The sequence below is a fragment of the Arachis ipaensis genome, chromosome B7 (genome assembly GCF_059453495.1).
Source record: "Arachis ipaensis isolate K30076 ecotype BB chromosome B7, ASM5945349v1, whole genome shotgun sequence".
NCBI classification, from domain to species: Eukaryota; Viridiplantae; Streptophyta; class Magnoliopsida; order Fabales; family Fabaceae; genus Arachis; species Arachis ipaensis.
This window is the reverse complement of record NC_142442.1, coordinates 27,612,016-27,620,567: the sequence shown is the minus strand read 5'-3', so window position 1 is coordinate 27,620,567 and position 8,552 is coordinate 27,612,016. Positions and strand designations below refer to the sequence as shown.

General features: G+C 31.6%; 1 long non-coding RNA gene across 1 annotated transcript; it reads left to right on the top strand.

Moving 5' to 3' along the window:
• The first annotated feature begins 6,417 nt into the window (after window positions 1-6,417).
• Window positions 6,418-8,552, top strand: LOC148550661 (uncharacterized). The gene is made up of 3 exons (XR_015892193.1): window positions 6,418-7,070; window positions 7,382-7,511; window positions 8,262-8,552. It is a non-coding gene; the product is annotated as an uncharacterized LOC148550661 (long non-coding RNA).

Below are 8,552 nucleotides of genomic sequence, written 5' to 3'. Positions count from 1 at the left end.
TATGTTGTTATAGATGAGATGTTGAAGAATGGATGTTGTGATAATATGGTTACGTTGCACCTAACCTATGATATGGAATTTTGGTATATTGAATTAAGAGTTCTTGGACAACTTTGGTTAGTCAAAAGAAAGTTAGAATTGTGATTTTAGAGGAATTTTAGGCTTGAATATAAAGTTTGGTATGAAGGGTTATTAAAATTACTTAGTGCAGATTTCTAATGCTATAAAAGTGTGATTATCTTATATAAAGCATGTAAATTTCTCATAGGTATATGGAACTGAGGTTTCAGGGTAGGGTTATGACATAATTTAAGTAGATATGGTGATGAGTGATGGAAATGGTTGATTGGTATAAGTTGGAAACCTAGAGGACTAAATTTGGTTAGTGAAAATTAAGAAGCCTTACTGTAGAAATTTTTAAACAGTTTGGACAGCAACTTAAAATAAAAATTGGGAGTAATCAGGACATTATTTCGAACCAATTTATTTTTCTATCAAATTTTAATAAGTCAAGATTACTCCATACAAATTTTAGGGAATTTTGCCAAGCGGTTTGGAAGATATGATTTTTTGAAGTTTAGTGGTTGCTATAGAATTTTTTGGTTTTCTGGTTCTATAGTACCAACTTCCAGATATTATAACTTTTCATTTATCTGGAATTTTGAGTTGTTTCCAAATGTATTTTAAAGATCTATCAGTCTATTTTAAGTGAGTACAAATTTTATATCCATTTATTTTTTGTAGAGTTAGTTATGTCCCTTGGAAGTTGGGCTGTTCACAAAAAATGCAGAACTAATTTAAAGTAACAGAGCAGAACTTCCAACTGACTTTTAATTAACCAAACGAGGTGATATGGATTTGAAATTTGTTTGTCCTAAAACTTATGAGTGTTAAGTATATCCTCACCAAAAGTTAGAATTAATGGATTAGAATTGAATTTATTACAAATTTATCAAAAAATAAGGTTGCTTGTTGTATTTTTTCTGAATTCTCTTTAGTGCAGCAGCAAATTTTATTAAGTTGGCTATCTAATTCAATTCTAATCTAAACGTGATAAATCTTGGCTTAGACCCAAAGGATATGTCCAAATTTGGCAGAATATATGAACTTAGTTAAACAAAGATGTGTAAGTTATCCCTAGAATACGTTTAAAGTTAAAAGGTGATGCTGAGGTACGCCTAGTTTCATGGTGATGTGGAGGTACTTTTAGCTTCTTGGTGATGCGGAGGTATACTTAACTGTAAGGTGAAGTGGAGGCATAATGGAAAAGGGAAGTAATGAATGAAATAAATAAATGAGAATTGTATGTTAAACGGGCCTTGTACCAAACTACTAATGCGAAAGTGCCCGCCTAATTGATAGCCTGAGATTGCTAATGTGAGAATGTTCGCCTAACTGATAGCACTGTTTCTAACTGACATGGGAATGTTATTATGATGAGGCCTAATTGACACGGGTAACCGTGATGCCAAGGTGTCTAACTGACACAGTAAAGGAACCATATTCGGGGTTCACTCCGAGTAACGTTGGGTTGGGGGTAAACAACCGACGATGAGCTCATGGCCTGCGCTAGGAATAGGCATGCATCATCTTGTTTGCACATTTACATTTGATTGTGTTTGCTTTATTTTGTTTATTTGTGATTGTGCTGTTGTTTTGGTGATTTGCTTGTGTGCTTGGTAGATATTTTACTTGTGTTGTAGTCTTAATAATGTATTTAGGAATGTTGTTTATGGATAAGGAATTGTTAATGTGACTGGGATTTTGTTTAAGTAGCGTGATTTAAAGAAAGAAATTTAAAACTGTTTTAAGTGAAATTATTTTTATGATATGAATTAGCTATTTGTATTTACTCTGTTTATTGCGGCGTTCACGTTCTCAATAGACTGAGAACGTGTGGCTTTGTTCTCACCCCAAAGTTTTTAAAAAAAATTTCAAAGGTACAGACAGGATGACTAATTGAAAAGCTATGGACGAATAGAAGGCTTCTTTGGCTAGTTGCTTCTGGGTTTATTTCCCCTCGTCCTTGATGTTGTAAAGTAGTGTATTTTTATTGAGGGATAGGTTGAATAATTATTATGTATTAATATTAATTATGTGAGTATATGTTTATCTGACATAGTTGAGTTTGAAGTATATACCAAACTAAAAGGAATTTCGTTTTTCTTAAAAACTATCGACCAGTTAACGGGTAGAGGCTCAATATTAAATAACTAATAAAAGGAAAATAAAGTCGTAACGCCTGTATAGGAATTTTAATTATTTTTTCAAATGGTGAACCCAATAGATTCCTCTTTGAATTGAATTGTTTGTGTTCCAACAATGAAGCAAAGTATGAGGAAGTAATAATGTGATTGGAATTATTATTAGAAAGGGGAGTAAAAATGTGAAAATTTTTTGGGATTCACAACTTGTAGTCTGTCAAGTGTCACTTGAGTATAGGTGTGTTAGTAAAAATTTGATAAAAGTATTTCAACGTGGCTATAAAGTTGTTGAGTGAATTTGACAATGTTATTGTGAGACATGTTCCAAAAAAGTTAAATAAAAAAATAAATAAATTGACTCAAATTTCTTCGAGATATAAAAATAAAGTTTACAACACTAGAGAAGTTGATAAGGACAAAAATTAGATCCAGGAGATTAGAGAGTCCCAATTATGAAATACTTAAAAAATTGTATCCTCAACATCAATAAAAAGCTTAAATGCAAAGCTCAGAGTTATATTCTAATGAATGATATGTTGTTTGAGAAATCTATTGATGGAAATTTCTTGACATGTTTGGAGAGAAAGAGGCGCATTTAACTCTTGCATATGTGCACGAGGGAATTTATGGAGCCCATCAGTTAGGAAAAAAATGAGATGGGTTATAAATAAAAGAAGATTGTACTGAATTATGCTAGATCATGTGAAGAGTGTCTGATAGAGGATAAATGTCTGCGTAGAATTTCTCAATAGAATTTCGTTGTAAGCATACTCTAAACCAACAATTAATCCTTAATCAAAGTTTAGAAAGGTTATCACAATATAAATCAAAATAATCGGGCGTATTAATCCCGGGTTGTTCTCCCTAAGAATTGCAGTCGAGTGCTCAATTATTGGCTATAAGGGATATCGGGGGTGAGATAACAATTGACAAGAAATGTAAATAATAAGAAAGTAAATGACAATTAACTAACAAAGGAAAGGAAACTCAAATGGTAAAAAGGTCTTGACAAGGGTTGATGGTTAAGGATCACTATCCTTGTTACCAACCACAATATGATAATTGCAAGGATCAATCTCATTTTGTCATCCCCAAAATTAGAGGAAAGTCAAATGAGTTTAATTAATCCTAATCCATAAGTCCTAGCCAACTCACCAATTAATTTAGTAGAAGACTAGTGTCAATGGAAATAAATTATCAATCACTTGGACATTAGTAACTCAAGGTCACCCAAGTTACCAACCCAAGTCAAGAATAGAAAAATCTAATCCATAGCTAAAAGAAACATTTCATCAAATACCTAGAGTGCAATAAAGGCAAACATCATATAATGCAAGAATTAATAAAAGTCATAACTAACCTAAGCAAGAAATCAATGATAACAACTAAACAAATATCAAAAGACATGAAAACAAAAAATTACATTAAAAAGGGAATTGAAATTAACGAAAGAGTTCATGAAATAAAATTAGCAACATATAGGAATTAACAAGAGAAGTTGGGTAAACTAAGGTACTAGAACAATAAAAAGTAAAGAAAACTAAATAGAAACAAGATTGAAACCTAGATCTGAAAAAAATTCAACTAAGAAACTCTAAAACCTAGAGAGAAGAGAGAGCCCCTCTCTCTCTAGAATTCTAAAACTATCTAAAAACTAAACTAATTGAATGTATGTTGTTGTGTGGTAGTGTGTCATCCTTCTTCACTCCCAGCCTCTTATCTTCAACTTGGGCTTGAAACTGGGCCAAAATCAGCTCAGAAATCGCCCCCAACGTTTTTTCTTTCTGAGGCACGTGCCACTTGTCATGCGTACGCGTTGGTTGACTGCTACACCTGATCACGCATACGCATCAGTCACGCGTACGGGTCAGGACTAGCTTTTCACATCTTCAATTTCTTGTGTTCCTCTCATTTTTGCATGCTTCCTTTCCATCCTCCCAGCCATTCCTGCCCTATAAACCTTGAAATCACTTAACAAACACATCACGACATCGAATGGTAATAAGAGAGGATTAAGAATTAGCATTTTTAAGGCCTAAGAAGCATGTTTTTAACCATAACACATAATTAGGAAGAAATCTTAAAAACATGCAATTTATATGAATAAGCATGTGAATAGTTGACAAAATTCACTCAATTCAATCCAAAATAAACCATAAAATTGTGGTTTATCAGTGTCAAAAGCATGGGAATCTTCATATTCTAGCATCAGAGTTGCATGTTATAATTAAACCATGGTCGTTTAGAAGTTGTGCTTTAGATTTGATTGGGCAAATTCATCTACCAAGGTCATAAGTTTATTTTTGTTGGTATTGATTATTTTTAAGTGAACTACCAACCCGGTCCCTGTCCATTTCTTAGAATGACAACACGACCCTTCACCATAAAAACGATCCACTTCAGTCCCTGTTCCGTGACCCAACGCGGTCCCTGTAGATGTTTTTCCGTCAACTCTGAATGAAAAATGCTGACGTGTCATGTTCAAAAATGGACAGGGGCCTAATTGTCTCTAAATTCAAATTGGTTAGGGGTTTATTTGTCCCTATTCTTTAAATATATTTTTTTAATTTTTTATTCATTATATTAATATTTTTTTAATAAATTATTGAATATATGGTATAATAAGTACAAAGTAATTAATAAATTATTCAAATTTAAAAATATCATTTTTTTGAATCATTTTTAAATATAATTTTTAAATATATATAAATAATAAATATTAAAATTCGGTTAATACATTAATAATAATAATCCTATGATATATTATTAATATTATGATCTAGATAATTTTCACAATAAAATAAAAACTAATAAAAATATTATTTGATATATAGTAAAATTTTTTTGAGTGATAACAAATTTAATTTTTTTTATCTCTTTAAACTAAATTAATAATTCTATTAGATATTTTTGCACTAAAATATACTATGAGTAGGCTACTAATAGTCTAATACTAAATGAAATAAAACATAATATATATATATATATATAAACTCAACAAACTCAAAACATCAATAATATTATTAATTTATGAATAATGTTTTGAGTAAAATATATGTAAATTTAATTGAATTTTAATACACATAAAATTTTAGTTAATCCACATTATTCTTATATTGATAAATCTTCATAGATCTGTACCTTATAAGAATATATATTATTAATAGATTTATAATATTATTGATGTTTTGAGTTTGTTGAGTTTACAAATAATCTTCATAATATGTGTGTGTGTTTTATTTTATTTAGTATTAGTAGCCTACTCATAGTGTATTTTAGTGCAAAGATAATTGAATAGAGGCTATTCTTTTAAGGGAAGTAACTCATAATAAGATAATTGATTTTATTAAGGAGCATATTGTACATAAATTTAAAATTCCTCAATCTATTACCATTGATTAAGGGATTATGTTCATTGAAAAAAAGATAGTAAAATATATCAAGTCTAAAGATGTAAAAATATTTTCTTTTATACTTTATTATGCCTAACGTAATACACTAACTTTTAGTATTTCATGATCATACTAAAAGTTCAAACATCACTTACCTCTAAACCGTTTTTGTTTTATATTATTTTTATTTAATATCGAGTCTTTACGAATACGAACCGAAACCTTAATTATAAAAATGAAAAGTTTACTCTTAACTACTTAATCACAAAGATATATATATTCACATAACATTATATACACATACTTATTTCAAGTTTTTCAAATACAAGCAAGATATAACAACCCGAGTTTTCTTTTAAAAAATAAATATTGAATTATTTATAATTTATTATATTTGATAATTCTATTTAAAAAATTATTTTTTTAAAAAGTAATTAAATTCAATTTTATCATGAGTTTAAAATCTATTAAAATTTATAAAATTTTTTAAATAATTAAGCATTTTTATATTAAAAATTTAAATTTTTAATAATTAAAAATAATAAAAGTGTTATATAATTTAAATTGAATAATTAAAAATTTTAATTAATATTATAAACTAAAAAAAAATTTATTTGTTTATCTATAATTTTAAATTAAAAGTATTTAATTAAAAATAATTTTTAATTTAATAAAAATAAAATAATACTCTTAAAAATTAATTATATTAATTAAATTCGGTTTTAAATTAATACTCTACTCTAACCCAAAATTTCCCATTCAAAACCCTAATTTCACCAACCCTAACTCCATTACCCAATTCACCCACACGTATACCCCCCACCTGTTCACCCTTCACTGAGCCACGCTCAGTTTCTCCTTACTAACCCACCACCTCACCCACTACCTTCCTCTTCCCAGATATACACACATAGACTCGCTTCACTCACTCTTAGCCTCACCAACGCACTCACACTCATGTCCCTCACTCTCGCTTCCCACACGTACAGAAGCAGAAAGGGAAAGAAAAGGGAGAAGAGGGAGCTCGAGTGGGGAACAGAGAACAGGGAGAGAGACAGAGGACAGGGAGAAGAGAAAGGGACCAACGGCACCGCGGGGCTTGGTGCCGCCGCTGCCGTCGAGTCACTTGGAGAAGGAGCAAGAGCCGCGGCTGAGAGAGGGAGAACCAGAGGGAGTGTCACACGAGAAGGAGGGGACGCCTCATCGTTGCTGTGCCTCCATCGCCACTGACGTGCCGCCGAAGCTTTCATCACCGCCGTCGACATCGATTAGGGTAGAGGAAAGTGAAATGCGAGAGAGAGACGCAGGGGAAAGAGGAGCAGAAATGCGACAAGGAGAAGGACGAGGTCCGTTCTCGCGCCGTTCAGATCCGCCGCCGCCGCTGTCGCTAAGTGGGGTCAAAATCGTTGCCGTCAGGCCTTATTTAATCATTGCTTTGCTTCCATCTTGTTCCTTTGTCTTTCTTCTGTTCTAAGTAAGGAAACCTACATCTCTGTTTAATACTGCTACTCTGCTTTCCCTGTTTACTGCTGAAACTATCATAGGTGATAGTGTTGATGCTATTAAGGAATTGTTAGAGCTGCTGTTGATGAATTTGAAATTGCTACTTTAATTCTGGATTGCTCTTTTCCTTGATTACGGTCCATTTAGACGTTTTATTGTCACTGTCACGCTTAGTCTGATTTGATTCTAGTATATGCCCTGTTTTAAATTTCCCAGGGTTGTTTGTTTTTTATTCTTATTCAGTTTGAATTCTCTATTTTGCTGCAACCATCATCGCCGCAGAATTGAAGCTGCTGCTATTCCAGTTGATGCAGCTGCCACTGTCCCTGGTTGCATTAGGATTGTCACTACTGCTGAAATTAAAAACAAAATGGGGGCTGTCGTATTCAATTTGTGATTTTGGCTAATCGAGGTAGGGGTTCATTTTTAAAATTAAAAGTTTTAATTTAAGAATGCCTAAAAGTATCGTAGATAATTGCAAATATGTTAACAATTTAATGTTATTGAATTTGGATTCTTGGCTGTGAATGATTAGCTATGATTCTGATTGAGGTTTTGGTTGTGAAAGTGAACGATAATTTATTTTGGTGTTAGTATGATGATGATTATGTGCGTCTGAATTGAAAATTCGTTTAATACTTATAAGGTTGTTTGAGATTGAAATCATTGAATGCTTTTTGAAAGTTTTGGTTTCTACTTAATAGCGTTTTAATTGGTTGCTGAATCAAATTCTAATGAGTAATTTATGAAATGGAAGTTTATTGAATTATGAAAAGATTTGAGTTTGGATTTTCAAATTGAGTTCTTAAAAATGAATTCTTTAACTAAAAGTATTAGCTTTGAAGATCTATAAATGATTTTACAAAGAATATAATTGTATGGTGATAAATATGCTGATTATTGGGAAGTTATGAAATTGAGGGAGCCCGCAAGGGTGGTGAAGTCCAATTTTAAGAGGAGATGCTGGCCAATTTCTTGTAAAAATATACGAAAAAATGATTTCATTTTAGAAACTTGATTTACAAGCTTATTTTGAGAAATGACTCTATGTTAGAAAATGATTTGGTTTACATATTTATTTACATATTTATTTGGCACTTTTACCATACTGGAAACCCATAGGTCGGGAGTTCTCATTCCATATATATCTCTTGTTTTTCAGATGCAGGTCCAGGTACTCAGGAGTGAGCTGTGGTTCATATGAGAGATGGTGAAGATCTTTGTATTCTCTGACTTATATTTTGTTTAGAATCTCTCCACCTTTATTTTGAAAAACTTATATCATGTATCAATCTCTTTTGGAACTTGCCTATAGAGACCTTTATGCATATAAATGGGAGAGGTAGGACCTAATGTTGTCAAACTACTTTTGTTATGTACCCTAGCTAGTCTAAACTTCGCGAGCCGCGACTAGTGGCTATTTACTTATGCTATATATATCTACATTCTGTCC